The following is a 16,366-nucleotide window of genomic DNA, read 5'->3' as shown; positions in this document are numbered from 1 at the left end:
CTGAGTCTTGTTTGATGATGAGAAAATACATAAATATGCTTATGAGAAAACTTTGTATCACTCTACTCATTTAGAGGTTGAAAGGGGTTTATTCAATGCAGTTTCCACATGCAGTGTTATAAAATAGGAGTGAAAGCTTATACTTTGAAACTTTAATACCTACCATTTCCTTGTCTTTCTCTCTCTCTCTCTCTCTATCTATCTATCTATCTATCTATCTATCTATCTATTCATTTTCCTAGATAAATTAGATTTGCCTTTATTATTCAAACCTATCAAGGAAGGTAAAACTCTACTCTGTTGATCTCGAAAATAGTATAGATAATACCTTATCAACAGGAACTTATTTTCAAGAAAGAATGTGAACATCCTGCTTTATTTATTCCTTGCAATATTAGTTTCATCAATAAGCACATGCACACATATAGAATGCTTCCTTTCTGCCTTAGATTGAGTTCGCTCAGAAAACAGATGCTCAGTTGTCTAGAGATTTACTTGTAGCACAAAGTTGGTTTTCATGGAGGGGGGTTCACAAAGTGGGTGGAAAGGTGCTTTTTAGGAATAGCACCTTGAAGGAATGTAAGGTAAGTAAGGGAAGTGGGACTGGGTGGAGGGAGAAGTTGTTGCAGATGCCTCACCAAGTTATGGGTAGAATTCTAGAGCTGGTGTAGTCCTTAAGAGTAACTGAAATTAAGACAGAGAGACCTGGATTTTGTTAATATTTCACTGGCATAACACTTCATCCACCAGTATTAGTTTGAGGCTGCCCTGCCCCACGCCACCATCACATACATCAAGAGGGAGCATAATCTTGATTTAGGTACATCTATCTCCCCAAGAGCAATTCCCAAGGAGGAATTGCTTTGAGCCATCAGCAGCCACCCACCCCAGCAGGTGGGGCAACAAGAGCCATAGTCCCAAAAGGCAGCTCTGGATACCACACCACAGTATCTACAATAGAGTACAACAGGGTTAATAATGTTAATAAAATACCTCAATCATAGTAACTACCCATACTCTAACACAACAAACACAACAGCATTCAATGGTAGAAATTTATATGACCACAAAAAACCTGATAATCTGAATTGCATAACTGTAAAATATATATTTGGTTATGCATAATCAGTAAGCAAATATCTATTAAGCAGCCACAACCTTTACCATATTATAAAGCCAAAATTACAAGTGAAGAGTCAATGGACATTGTGTGCAGCCAAACCTAAGAGGGGCATATCACCTATATAGTGTCCTGGCCATTGATACAAAACCTGAAACTCATCATGAAAAAAATTCTCAGACAAACCCTAAAGAAGGAATGTTTTATTTTTTAAAAAAAGAGAGGGGATGGAGGGCTGAATTATTTAAAGATATAAGTAACATAAAAGTCAATGAAGGTTGTGGTAACATTTCTGATTTAAGGAGACTAAAAAGACGTGAGAAGTAATGTTCCTTCTGGCCCTATACTGGAGGAGAAATAGTGCTTACAGAGAACATTACTGGGAATAATCACAACATTAGAATGCAAACAATAAATTAGACAAAAGTGTTGTATCTATATAAAATTAACTGAAGTTGTGGTGTGGTTATTATGTTGGAGAATATCATTATTCTTAGGAAAAATATGAAGTATTTAGAAATAAAGGGCTATGAAACATGTAACTTGCCTGTAAATTGTTTAAAAATTTGCAGGAATAAACACACAGAGAGATACAGACACAATGAGTCTGAGGTTAGATGTGTACAGGTAAAACAGTTTTTTTTTTTTTTTAATTTGCAATAGTACATGCAAAAGATGTTTTAGACTAGAAGAGAGAGGTAGCACTAGAGTTAGCAAAGAATGTATGGATGGAATATGTTCTAAAGGCTGAGGCAGCATGACTTGCTTAAGGATGTTAGGAGTAAGAAAATCAAATGGATCTATAAATGCCCGTTTATTACAAAGTTACTTATATCATGAAGCTTGTGATACTTTTCTTGCACTGTACAATCTTAGTTTGTACTAATCCTTCAAATATCAGCTGAAATTTCTTCTTTTTAAGTAAACCTTCTCTGATTATTATCAACCAGAATTGGACATGTGTTACTATCCTGAGAATAGTCTGTATTGTAAATTCCTAACATTTATGAGTAAATAAAACATCACATTTCATAAGCACTTATACAGAGGCTCCTGAACTTCTAGTGGGCTTAAGTCCCAATAAACCCATCGTAATTTGAAAATATCATAAATTGGGAATGAGTTTAATACACCTAACTTACCAAACATCATAGTTTAGCCTGTCCTATCTTAAACGTGCTCAGAACACTTACATCATCCTACAGTTGGTCAAAATCATCTAACACAAAGCCATATTATAATAAAGTATTGAATATCTCATGTAACTTATTGAATACATTACACTGTACAGTACGGTATTAGTGTTTTACCCTCATGATCACATGGTTGACTAGGAGCTGAGGTTTACTGTCGCTGCCCAGCATCATGAGAGAGTATAATTCTGGATATCACAATTTCAGAAAAAGAACAAATTTCAAAACAGGAAGCACCGTTTCTGGTGAATACTTATCACTTTCATACCATCAAAAAGTCAAGAAATCTATAAGTCAAATTATGGTAAGTCAGGACCATGTGTATATAATGTCATATACACACACAGGCACAAAAACATAGGCATGTGTGTTTCCTTCTACTTCTGTTTTTTACAATAGTGGTGTATATTAATAATTAAATAACTCTATAAGTTAAAACCCACTTCAAATGTCCAAATGAAAGTGAATTTCTAGTTTTTAATCAACTGCCCAACTGTCAATGTTAATAAAATATATTTAAATAAATTGCTTATCTTTCAGTATTTCTAATATTAAATGTGTTTTATAAACACATTACACAAATTTAAATTTGTTTCATAATCACATACCCATATTTAAAAATTTAGACTTACTTAAAAGTTAAACTCATTTTATATCTTTCTTTTCATTTGCCTTTTTATAACATAATTTCACACTCATTTTTCTCCTTGATTTTTATCTTAGATAAAAACTATTTTTAAATTATCTTTAAAAAAATACATTTTCGGAGCCTAACTACTTGATATAGGTTAGTATATGTTTGCACCGTATTCATTAACTTTGGAAGAACATACATGTAAAGACTCAAAACCCTTGAAATTTTGTTCCATTATTTTTGAAATTTGTTGTCACAGGGGATGGTGACAAATTCATATTTTGGAAATTATGCACAAGAGCATAAAGCAAACTAATTCCATATTTTTTCAAGATACCATTTTAATGCTTGGGTGTTTTTAAATCTTTATCGTTGAAATTCAACATTTTTGTTTCTTTAAAACTCATCCTGGTATGGAACATTTCTATGTAATTTAGGCCAAAATGTTTAAAGACATATTCATAGTTTTGCTGCCTGAGAAATGGCTTCAATTTCATCATTGTTAAATATTTCATAAATTTTATTTATTTCTCCTGAAATTTTAAGACTGATATTTTCTGTCATTTTTCTGTCTTCTGTTATCTTTCTCTTATTTTAATCTTTGCCACATTTTTACTTTTCTTCTATATTAGAACATTTCTTAGACAGTACTCTAAATTATTGATTAGACTTGTATCTTCACACTGGCTCCTTGAGACTGGTAATTTTATGTCTGATGCATTCTTTTTAAATGAGTTTGACACTTTTGACTATTGTTTTAGGAGTTTTTTTTTAAAGTAAAAAACATTCTTCTTTTAACTTTTAAAAACTTTTATTTTTCTGATCCTATGTGAAAGAGGTAGTGTAATTTTGACTTTTAATAAAAGTTCCCTTTTTTGTTAAAATTTGTTAGTTTTCATAGAATATGTGTCTTTTGAATATTTAAAATTTATTATACTTTTTTGTTAAGCTTTTGTTTTTTTCTTCCAAATAGAACCAATGATAGAGATATAGATATGCGATTTTCCAACAGATAGGGTCTGGAGATTGCTCTTAAATCTTCTGCCTGAATATTTTAATTCTTATGGAATCTTTTCTCAGTTTAACATCTGGAAGGCAAGTGCATATGTGCATAGAAATTCATCTGGCATGGCTCTCCTAAACTGAAATAGAATCACATCTCATTCTTTACTGCTTTACTTTCTGTCACTCGAAACTACCACCACCAAAACAACCAAAGTTGGTTTTTCTATTCATTTAATGGACCCTGAGTCTCTGAGTTAATGTAATATCAATACGAAGAATCTTCCTTCTTTTTGCAAGAGAAATTAATCTCCTTCATGAGTGAGGCAAGGTGCAAGTTAACCACCACCCTCTATCAAATTAAGACCACCTGATTCCTCATTTTGGCAATCTCAAAAGTTTTCACCCTTTGTCTTTTCAGCTGTCATTATTTTAAAAATTAGGAGGGAGTTAAAAGATGTGTCAAAGGTTACTAGTTAGATGCCACTTTAAATCAGATTCAAAACAACTGCTTTTCTATCAGTTGGCCTGACTCCTATGGCCACAGTTATCTCTCAGTTCTGGGAAGACAGTTACTCCTGAGATAAGAAATATAAATTAGAAAGGAGGTTTATTGGAAAGAACACCGAACTGGGAGGTAAGAGAACTGTAGACTCACTGTGGTACTCACAGGTTAATTGTCACAGCAATCTTTCATTTTATGGCTCAACTTCCTTATTTGCCTCACGCGTGTCTTAGGCTCCATTGCTAAGCTGTATTCATCTTCTAGTTGTCTGAACCTAGGAGTTGTTTCTCTCTTTTTATTTTTTCTTTTATATCTGCACTTAAGAAAGCTCAGACAAAGCATATTATACTTTTTTAAGTTTTAGCTTTTTTGCAAAGGCGCGTGGTAAAGAACTCTCAGGTAGCTGCTATCTGTGGAAGAAGAGGATTAAAGAGGCTCTAATTTTAGTAGAATCTCCTAGATATAATCATGTCACTAAGATATTATCATAACATACACAAACTATATTGAGAGCAATCATTAAAAATTGACATTTATAGAAATATTCGTTCTATATGGTCTACTTATCTGTCTTATTAAAATTGCTGAATTTAAGAGGAAAACATTTATACGTCTTTTTAAAAAAATGCTTATAGCTTAAAACAGATTCTCCTGTAATTGAAACATATTAGTGCAGCATTCATATATTCCCATCATAGATTTGGATCCCAATAGCACACAAATTTATTAGTTCACTTAATCAACTGTTTATTAAATTCCTACTATTTCCTTGCAAAGTATTAGCCACCAAAAATACAGAGATGACACAACTTGTGCTCTTGAGAATCTCAAAGACTGAAAGGGAGAAATAGAGGTCAAATAAGGTATCTCTTACATGGTGTGATGAGTTCAATGTAAGCAAATAGTGGGGACTGCAGAAAGCAAAGCAACTTCAGCCGGAGTTCAAGGAAGATTTTTTTTTTTCTACATTTAATGGTTACCTGTATCTTGATGTGTGAGGAAGAATTATAAAGTGAGTTGGTAGGGTGTCAAGCTAAAAGGAGTAAGCAGCCCAAGTGTGATGTGGTCTGGCACATTCTGAGATCCACAAAAGATTGAGGGAAGAGCATAAAGAGAAAAGAAAGATAAGCCACAACCTTTTATATCAGTTTAAGGAGTTAGAACCTTCTTGGAAATGGAAAATAATTAAATGCTTTTACTTGGAAAAGAAGCAGTTCAGGTTTACATGAAAACTTGTCCATTAAACACTTCAAACTCATGTCTAAGATCCACTTCTCATACATATCAAATGTTTTGCCTTGTTTCTTAACCATAGATTTCATGCCCACTTTCACAGTAGTCTAGCAAATGTGTAGTCAGATGCTGCACAGATGTGCATGTATGGGAAGCACCGATATAATGCCAAGTTTTACCTAAAAAGATCTGTTTGTGGCTTCATGAAGGTCATTTACAAGGAGGAACTGTACAGACTCCTTAATCATCTCGCTATATATATCCTGAGCTCCCTAAAGGAAGGGATTGTGTCATTTTTTCATCCTCAAAACTACCACATTGCCTTGAACATAGTAGTTAATAAATATTTGAATGAATGAATGAACTAAGAAAACATAAAATACAGTGAGAAGCATAGGAAGCTAGTTTCAGCAAATTGTTTTTATCCCTATATCCTATTTCATATTCATTGAAAAGTTCTCTCCCTTCTGTTAGCCCAGCATTTGTTTTTGTCACATGGTTTATCAATGTTGCTAATGAGCTGCTAATTAGCTGCCAATTCTGTACAATTTAGAAGAAAACGGCGGAGAAGGCTGTTCAAAGGAATATGCCTCGATGATCTTGCTTATTTGTTTTACATGTCCAAGGTCCTGTAGTACAGAGATGTTATACATACATAAAGTTACCACAGGCTCACTGAGTATGGCTATGACTAGATTATGACTTCATTCAAAATGACTAATACAGTTTTATAGAAGAAAGATTCTTTCTCTGTCATAAAGGCAGCATGTTAGTGAAGGAGGGTCTAGGTTAGCAATAGCATCACTTAATGGGAAAAATACACAAACATTCCCACACACAAACAATGGACCCCCAATCATAGGTTTGAATCTTAGTTTTGCTGTTTACTAATTGTGTTCTCTTGGCCTAGTTGCTTCACGTTTTTTATCTCATCTGTAAAATGGGAATGATGTTTGCCTCTAATGATTTTCGGCTGTGAAGAAATACAGATAACATAGGTAAAGCATTAGCAGAGTCTTTGCATATGAATGGATCTCAAAAATGATTTTTTTTTCTTTCCTATAATGATGAGGCATAGTGTGTCGGTAAATCATGTACTCTTTTCTATGATTATCTTAATGACACAAACATGACTTATATTTTCTTCTGATAGTTCCCTCAAGGTTTCTCTCTTTTTTTTTTTTTTTAAAGGCAAAGTCTGGCTCTGCCACCCAGGCTGGAGTGCAGTGGCGCGATCTCGGCTCACTGCAACCTCCGCCTCCCAGGTTTACACCGTTCTCCTGCCTCAGCCTCCCGAGTAGCTGGGACTACAGGCGCCCGCCACCACGCCCGGCTAATTTTTTGTATTTTTAGTAGAAACGGGGTTTCTCCGTGTTCGCCAGGATGGTCTCGATCTCCTAACCTTGTGATCTGCCCGCCTCGGCCTCCCAAAGTCTTGGGATTACAGGCGTGAGCCACCGCGCCCGGCCCTCTCAACGTTTCTCTACCAGCACATTTTCAGATTTTTTCTAAATCTTATGATTCTAATTTATCTAATTTCTTTCATGAAGCTCTGACTCACTAAAACGTGTTCACTTTTTGCAATCAAAGCATGTATCACACAACTTAGCCCTTTAATGTATACTCATTGTAATTTAATGAATTATCCACTAACAGCCTTAAGTAAATTTCAAATTATTGGGGTGAGAGAGAGAGATCAGTTCAATTAAAGCCTGTCTTTTCCCCAGACTACGTGGTAGCTCTAAATTGTTTAAAGATAGGTGATTATTTAGGAAACTCACTGGGTTTAAAGTAGACAGAGATAGAGATAGTAAGGCTTGTGTAATATTACGTATGTCACTCCATACTTTCAAGCCCCGTTTCATTTTGACTGGGCCATTTGACTGTTTTCGCCAATGAACTATGGACTGAAATGTGTCATTTCCAGCTTGAGGCAGTGAGACACTCAAGTGCTGTTTCTCAGTCTCTCCTTTCCCCTACCTTGAAAATCAAAGAGCCGGCAAATTCTAAGTGCTGTAACTGGAAGGTGGTAGAAACTTGGTCTGGTTCCCTTAGTAACCACATGGAGTAGCTTCTTCATTCTAATTTTTCCAATCCCTTCTACTCCTCAGTAAACATGTACTGTGATTGAGCAAGAGATACTTGCTGTAGTAAGCCATTGAGATTTAGGGTCTAATTTATTACTGTATCATAACCTAGTCTATCCAAATGAATACCTTCTTTAAATATATTTTCCTTTTAGGAAATGATTACTCCTCTACCATTACTGACAAATATATTGAGGTAAAGAACTGATAACCTGGTTTTTATTTAACTGTAAGTATTTTGATAGATAAACACAGTTATATGTCACTTAACAACGGGGTTGGGTTCTGAGAAAAGAATCCTTAGTCATTTTTGTCCTTTTGCTATCATCATAGAGTATTCTTACACAAACCTAGATGGTATAGCCTACAACACACCTAGGCTATATTGTGTAGTCTATTATTCCTAGGCTACAAACTGTAAAACATGTTAACCGTACTGAATACTGTAGGCAATTTTAACACAATAATATGCAGTGTTTCTTAGAACAGAACATTCTTATGCATATCCTCATTTGTATATAAACAAATAAGCATACTTACATCCAAAAATAAACTTTATGCTACTACTAAATTAAGAGTGTAAGGATTTTTTTGTGTGTGTTTTTAAATATCTAAAATAATTTTAGAGTTTACCGTAGTATTTTCCACACTCAGTTCATCATAATAATCACTTGGTATCTTTCTTAAAATATATAGATACTATATTTAGGTCCCACCCTAGCCCCAAATAATTAGAATTTACAGAAAGACAGTACAGAATATAGCTTTCTTAAAAGCACCTCAGGCTAATTTTTTGGTCAAGAAAGTTTGAAAAAATAATATTTTACTGTGGAGTGGAGGGTGATAGTTGGGGTTTGATAAATGAATTGCTAACACAAAAGCACTTCATGAAAATAGTTTATAAAAATAGTGCTAAATATGGTATAAAAGATCAGTTAAAGTAGACACTGTCTAATCAATAGGTCCTCAAACTCCTGTATATAAAAAATACTGTAACACCACATTACAGCCATATAATTAATGTTCTAAAACTTAAAAATGTACTTTCACATATATTGCTTTATTTCATATGACTTCCATATGGTTAAATAATATTACTGTTATCTTCTGTCTATAGATAAGAAAACCTAGGCTCTGATACACTATGTTTTGCTTCATGTTCACATAACCAAAGGCTTTTCTAGTAAAGTGATGTTTGAATAGAAGCCTAAGATAGTCACACTTTAAGGGGTCAAAAGAAGGAGAAATGTTGGAAAAAGTCATCGACATAATCTTGGAAATATTCTGAGTTAATCAATCCTACTCATTTCCTAAAATTGATTATTGTCTGTCTTAATTAAGGGTAAGAATTCTTCAGGTGGTGTTTGAGAGTTGATGACATTTCCTAAGAGTGATAAAAATCATTTGCTCTAGAGCCAGACCGTCCCAGTTCAATTCTTGGTACTATTCCTTAGCAGTTGTGTAGCTTTGGGGTTGTCACTTTATTTCTCTGTGCCTCAGTTTCATTATGTGAAATGATAATAATATTTAAACTCATATTATGTTGTATACGGATTAATTGGGCAATACATGTAAAACACTCAGAAGAGCACTGACATGTAGTAAATATTCAATAAGTGTTGCTTATTTCATGGTTGGAGACACTAGCAGGCTCTGGCAATCTCTTTTTCTATTTGACAGGGAAACAAGAAACCCAATTATGATATTTCCTACATCACAGTCTCATCCTCATGCCTTGTTCACAGCAGTTGACTAAACTGTGTTGAGCCATGATGAATGCACAATACTTCTCAAGCTTTTGGGTGCATCACAATCACCTGGAGGCACTGCTACACCACAGATCACTTTGCTCCACCCCCAGAGTTTCTGATTCTGGTAGTCTGGATGATGCTGAGGTTCCTGCTTTCAAACCATGGTCTGGACATGGAATGGACAATCAACTCAGACTATGGAGAGATTTGAGACTATGGAGAGATTTGAAAAAAAAGTTTAAGGGACCTGGGCTTTCTGTTGTTGAGTTAGGGAATGGCAGAAGGCAAAACAATTAAATGAATGCTACCACTATGTCAATATTTTATTAGATGGTATATGTGTGTGTGTGTGTGTGTGTGTGTGTGTGTGTGTGTGTGTGTGTGTGTGTAGTTTTAACTTGGGCATGCCTATTCTTAGTGATATTTTCTAAGTTTCTCTGTTATATTTTACCTTCTCAGAATACTATTTTTATTTGTCATAGATCCAGGGCCCTGTGTCACTATTAGTGTGATTTGATGTTTCTCTGTCCTTAGAACAAGGATTACGTTTCAGTAAGAATAAAAATCGCCAGGGTGGTGGTTAAAATGCTGATTTCTAGGCGGCAAATAGGACTCAATAGGTTTGGCCAAGAGCCCAAAACTTAACTTTTCTTGGACAAACCACATTAATCTGATACAAATGATTTGTGGCCCACATGTGGAAATTCCCTAGATTTTTGTTCAAATTCCATCTGCTGTTGAAGCAAAACTATTGCATTTTTTCATTTTTAAAATGTAATTTTTATTTTTAGGTGACCTTTCAGTCCAATTTGTTACATTTCATTAAAATCTGCTTGGTCTATGTCTTTTTTCCAATTTCAGCATTTGGTATAAGACATTTATAGAAAAGTGACTTGAAAGCAATTTAACCACAAGTTCAGCCAAATTAATTTAAGGAGAGTTTAGTAAACAGCCTTGCTTTCCGTACTTAAGTGATCAATTTCAACACCTGCTTTTCCTTCCAGATGGAGTTAATTAACATTAAAAATTATTGCCGATAGCAGAGGCTTTTTTTTGATAACTCACAGCCTTCCAGCTGCATCCAGATTCCTACACTTCTGAAAATTAAAAACAACACGCAAATTTATTGTTGAACTATTTCAAGATATGCACATAAGTAAAACCTTAGAAGGAAGAAAACTTACAGGTGCAAAGTGTATCCTACATGTCAGGCATTTTAACATATAAGATCTGGTACACTCCTCATAACTATCTCAAGAGGGGTGTTATTCTACACACGCTTAAAATATAAAGAAACTGAAAATTAGAAAAGTTGTGTAACATTTTGGATGTTATGCAATTAGTAAGTAGCAGAGCCAGAATTGCTATTTAACCAAAGTCAACACTTTGTCTACAATTCTAGGCTAGGCTTAGACTGAGGTGAAGATTTGAAATTTTAAAAAGAAATCCCCAGGGAGTATGAGTTAAACTAATTGGTGTGAGGTGGTTTATACTGAGATAAATATTGCATTTTAAATATTATGAATTATGTGTACATATATATGTCTACATAAAGTGCCCGTGAAGCTGCACCGTGATGTGGTGACGCCTAACTATTCCATAATTGTAGTTCACTAAGAGCACTGAGAATTGCTTATGCGTCAGACACCAGAGTAGGGGTGAAGAAGAGGTCAAAGCCAAGGAAAGGTAAAACGATTATTACAATGGAGTCTGCAGTAATGAGGTATAGGTATTGTGAGTTCAAAAAAACGAAGAGGTATTTAGTGAGGAAGTGGCATTTTAGGTATAAACAGTTGCTCCTCACACTAAACATTAAACCCGTCCATAATCCTCATTTTAAAGAGGCATTTTGCTGATTTATAACTGTTATTTATAAAAGGTAGCTTTATAAACAAGTTTGGAATAAATAAATAACTTTATAAGTAAGTTATTCATTCAGCTTTTTTATCACACGGAATTTCATGGTATCAGTCCAATTCATTTAAATGTTATAATAGAAGAAATATCTTTTAAAAATACCTGAAATATCCAGCACTTTCTAGTGATTGGGAAGGAATAATACAGTTAAGAACATTGTCCATCATCATCTTATAAAAGATCCATCATCTATAGAAGTCTTTCATTAGAAAAAGCGGTGGCTTTTTCAAATAATTTATTGATAATTAGGGACTATTAGGGAATGTAGTTAATATACTATTCTAAGGGAGATATATGATATATACACACATTTATAGATGTACATACACACATACACATATACACAGCCAAATCTATTTGTAGTAGTTATGTTCTATGAAGTCACCATGAATTAGCACATACTGGACCATTGCTCCTGTGGGAAATACAGGACTAGGTTCCTGCCAGCCCGAGATTACAACATTGTTGTCAACTGACATACATAATTTTGTTTTATGTGTAAGGATATCTTAATTAGTATATATTGTTGATTCATGGGCATTGCACTTATGGTACCCAGCACTATACCTGGTGCCTGAACAAAGCTTACCTACCACACACATTTTCTCCAGAAGGCACATCACAGGCTCCTTGTGCCCAGAGTGGGATAAAGCATTTTGGCACTGCACTTCCGAGCCACTTTTAACAGTAAAATCATCAACAAAAACAAAAAATGAGAAAAGTGTGATGCTAAATAGACCATGAAAAGGGCACTTGTGTACAGTATGAGAGCTGAAACAAGAAGGTCAACCATTGCCTTGTTCAGCCTCAGGGAAGATACATTGTTGGGTAATTCAGAATTTTTTCCATTCTGCATGTATGCACAAATGACCTCAAAAGTGCCACAAGTATTGATTTGGTGGTTACAAATAAATTTTAGCCAATCTGAAGTTTACAAATATCAAATCTACAAATAAGAATAGAATATTCATGAACATATGTCACTTTAAGTTATTGTAAATAGAGTAATCGCCTCCATAACCACAGTGTAACTCTCTAACTGTAGAATGTCTCATCTTTTCCTTTAGGTACATATCTCATAGGTACTTTATGTTTTTAAGGTTTATAAATAATTATTCACCATCTCATATGTCATCATTCTGGGCTGAGAACTCTACAGGATTTTTAGGATATTTTAAATCACATAGATTATTCTGAAGCTAAGGGCTCTAATAATTCAGTTCCTGTGATTCTCTATACTTTATTGTCCACCAAGTATTAAGACTGATATTTTTGAGTTGAAATTCTCAATGTGTTTTGCTGGGAGTCAGCAAACTGGCCTGAAGCCAAATCCTAGTGAGCTTTCTATTTTTGTCAGGAATGTTTAATTGGAACACAGACACACCCGTTTACTTACATACAACCATAGTTCAGTACTTGGGAAAGAGACTGCATGCCTGTAATGTCTAATACATTTGCTATCTGCCCCTTTAGAGAGAAGTGTGTCAATCCTCCTGTCATGACATAAGGCTACAATAGACTTTTATCACATCTGAGTAGACAATTAAGTAGTCAGAGACTCTAATTAGAACTATTTTTTCTCTTTAATGCACTTTAACCCTAGTTGATGCCTTCAAACAGTTTACTCCTTTGTCATATATTTTGAAGATGTGTTTGTACAGATTTGCCTATCTATGGAGAATCTTGGTCATTCCAAATAATCAAATTGCTTAGAGTGATTGAAATGCATTTTGTCTGAATGCCATATATTTAAATCATAGCTGAGTTAATGTAGCTATAAAAATATAATATGATTTTGAAGTTGACTATAAAATACTCAGTTTGTATATTTTTATTTTTTCAGTGTCCATTTTGCTTGGAGATGGATGCTAAGATGTAAACTGACTGGTAAGTGACACCGCATTTCTTAATAATGATGTAATTTTTGAAACCAGAGATTCTGTGTTTATTCTGACACTCTGGTTCTTAAAGCTGGAAACCAAGAGCTATGACTTATGGTGATTGGAATATTCTGTTGTTTTCCTACAGATAAAGCACTGAGATAAAGATTTTATTTTTATTTGTGCTCTCTGAACAAGAAATTTAAACAGTTCAATTTGCAAAGTGGAAAAAAAATTATTTGGATTATAGTCAATGTTTGTGTCAGTCATGAATTAAATCTGAAAGGAAAACAAAGGTTCGTATGAGTAGAAGGAAAGAGGAAAGATAGGGAAACTAACCTAACAGGAACTATCAACCAATAAGTTCTATAATCAACGTAATTTGCTTAGAGTTTATGTTCTTTAAACTTATTAGTACTTCATGAAAAAAATTGAACATATCTCTGAAATTCATTATTCTTGTATGTGGTTTCTACCTTATTCCATAGAAATATGGAAATAAATGATTTATTTTTGTTCTAGAATTTGAATGGATGACGTTTTGTTTCCTTTATGCACCAAAGCGTTAGGTTTGCCAAATTTGCAGCATGCACGTTTAAAAATGAGTCATATATCAATTATGTTTTTTGATACATTTTAAAATCAAGTATTAATAATTGTCAAGGTTACTAGAACCTGTTAGTTTTATCTGGGAGTTAATTTTAAAATACACGTTTCTTTAGAGTTAATTTAATAATGTTAATGGCAGATGGTATTTTCTTTTGTTATTCACGTATCATTCAAGTTGCAGTAACCATAATTGCAAAGTTATGGGTTTTGATGTAAACCTAGGGAAATCTAGATTATTTTTCTGATTTAATAATTTATATATTCTCTGGAAGCTCCTATGGATCTGTGTAACTTAGCTGAGTACCAATACAACAGAAAGGATAGTATTCTTTACTTAAGTGATGAATAACATCTAGCAGGTTGTTCAAGAGGTATTGTTGGTGTTTGCACTTGTTCACAGAATATTAAAATACTTGACTGAGGCCGGGTGCGGTGGCTCAAGCCTGTAATCCCAGCACTTTGGGAGGCCGAGACGGGAGGATCACGAGGTCAGGAGATCGAGACCATTCTGTCTAACACGGGGAAACCCCGTCTCTACTAAAAAATACAAAAAACTAGCCGGGCGAGGTGGTGGGCGCCTGTAGTCCCAGCTACTCGGGAGGCTGGGGCAGGAGAATGGCGTGAACCTGGGAGGCGGAGCTTGCAGTGAGCTGAGATCCGGCCACTGCACTCCAGCCTGGGCGACAGAGCGAGACTCCGTCTCAAAAAAAAAACAAAAAAAACTTGACTGAATATCACATAATATCTTGGGAATGTCATTGGAAATAAAATTATATATATATATATATATATATTTTTTAATTATGACTCAGAAAATGTAATTTCCATTAATGTCTACATGTATTTTTAATTTAGGCAGACAGCTATATATTTTTTGTCATTTTATCATTTTATCATTTACATGTGAAATAGCAGAGACAATGTTATCTGATGATTTTAAATAAAATATGTAACACTTACTATATATTACCTTAGCTGCTTGTTGCCAGTTTATAACAAAGTACGTTTGTTCTCCCATAGCATCTCCTTTAAGCTTTCAGTTTGTTATTGAGACAATGCTACCTCATATCACCACTGGCAGATATGATAATGTCGAGCAAATATAATCTACATTCTAAGTATCAGTTGAGAACAGGCTGAAGTAAAAGTATTGTGAACTTTTAAAATGTCCCATGCAAACCAAGAAACATTAGGATAAATGCAAGGGAAAAAATAAATAAATGAAAACAATTAGTAGAAAATACAGGAGTTGCAAAGTGAGAGATCAACTCACTGTACAAACTAGTGCTTTTATGTGAATATGCGATCTAAAAAATGGAAAGTTAGGGCAGGTGATTATATATTTATTTAGTATATTTTAATATTGTTATTTTTTAAATGTATAAAACATGTTCGCACATTTTTTGAAAATATTTAACGTATCTGTTTGTTGCCTTAACTGGACACTATTTGATTGGCTGTCATATTAGAGAGAACCACGGTACAGAAGACCACCAAAAAATGTTGTAATGGACCTTTGGAAAGCTAGTCTAGGAAGAACTAGTCATTAACTAGCTACATTGGTGAGATTAAACAGCTATTGAATGTTGAACATTTAATGGGTCCAAAGTAGCAGCCTCATGTTTTGAATACTTCACCTTCTGTACATCAGAAAGACAACTGTTTTTAGTTACCAGTATTTCTGCATTTCATTTAATGCCATATTAAGAAATGAATATAAAACATTCAAATCTAAATGTTAAATCAGGAGAAAAAATAAGAGCTTATTTGTGGTATTGCACTGGAAACATGAGAAACAAATTGACATGACTCAAGTAATTCATGTGAATGGATAAAAGAGTAAATTTAACTTTTATAGGTAAGCAGCTATTTTCCAAACTGTTGTAACATGATGAATTCAAATGTCAACATTTGTTGCATCAAAGGCTTGCTCCTGGGCCAAAAAGTATTCCCTCCTGTAATGTAAGAATTTCTCACTAGTTTGGATTCTGATATATCTACTCTGATAAACAAGGAAATCATTTGTCTAAAGTCATTTGTTAAAATTTCCCAACCACTCAACTCTTACTAAAATTCATTTTCTTCATAATGCTGCTTGTCAGTAACAAGTCTAAAAGGATGAATCAATGCACTAAAATAATCAACGCTGCTTCAGGTTTACATCAGTCATTAAAAACTATGAAGACATAATTTGGAGATTTATAACTGCTATAAATGAGTAAAGTGTACTTATAAGTGACATTCTGACTGATACCCTGGTTTAGTGCAGAACCCTAAGCAAAAATAAAGTACCTTAATAAATATTTGTTGATTTAATAAATTAATGGAGTATATTTTTGAAGTAAAACTCTGGGTAAAAAGAAAATAGTAGTAGCAGTAGAATTAAATTACACAAAGCGCCATACTTAGTTTCAGTAAAGGAGCAGTATTGCATA

General features: G+C 34.1%; 1 protein-coding gene across 16 annotated transcripts in view; it reads left to right on the top strand.

The window, feature by feature from the left end:
- The window catches only part of LOC105468948 (teneurin transmembrane protein 4), a 3,228,145-nt gene that overhangs the window by 540,098 nt on the left and 2,671,681 nt on the right, over positions 1-16,366 (top strand). For all 16 annotated transcript variants that reach the window (XM_071075888.1, XM_071075902.1, XM_071075903.1 and 13 more), the window contains one exon: positions 13,286-13,329. The gene's annotated coding sequence lies outside the window, so the exon portion shown is untranslated. The remainder of the gene's footprint in view (positions 1-13,285; positions 13,330-16,366) is intronic.

This window comes from Macaca nemestrina, chromosome 12 (assembly GCF_043159975.1).
Source record: "Macaca nemestrina isolate mMacNem1 chromosome 12, mMacNem.hap1, whole genome shotgun sequence".
In the NCBI taxonomy this organism is placed as follows: Eukaryota; Metazoa; Chordata; class Mammalia; order Primates; family Cercopithecidae; genus Macaca; species Macaca nemestrina.
Note: the sequence above shows the minus strand (reverse complement) of the source record. Positions and strands in the feature narration are given on the sequence as shown.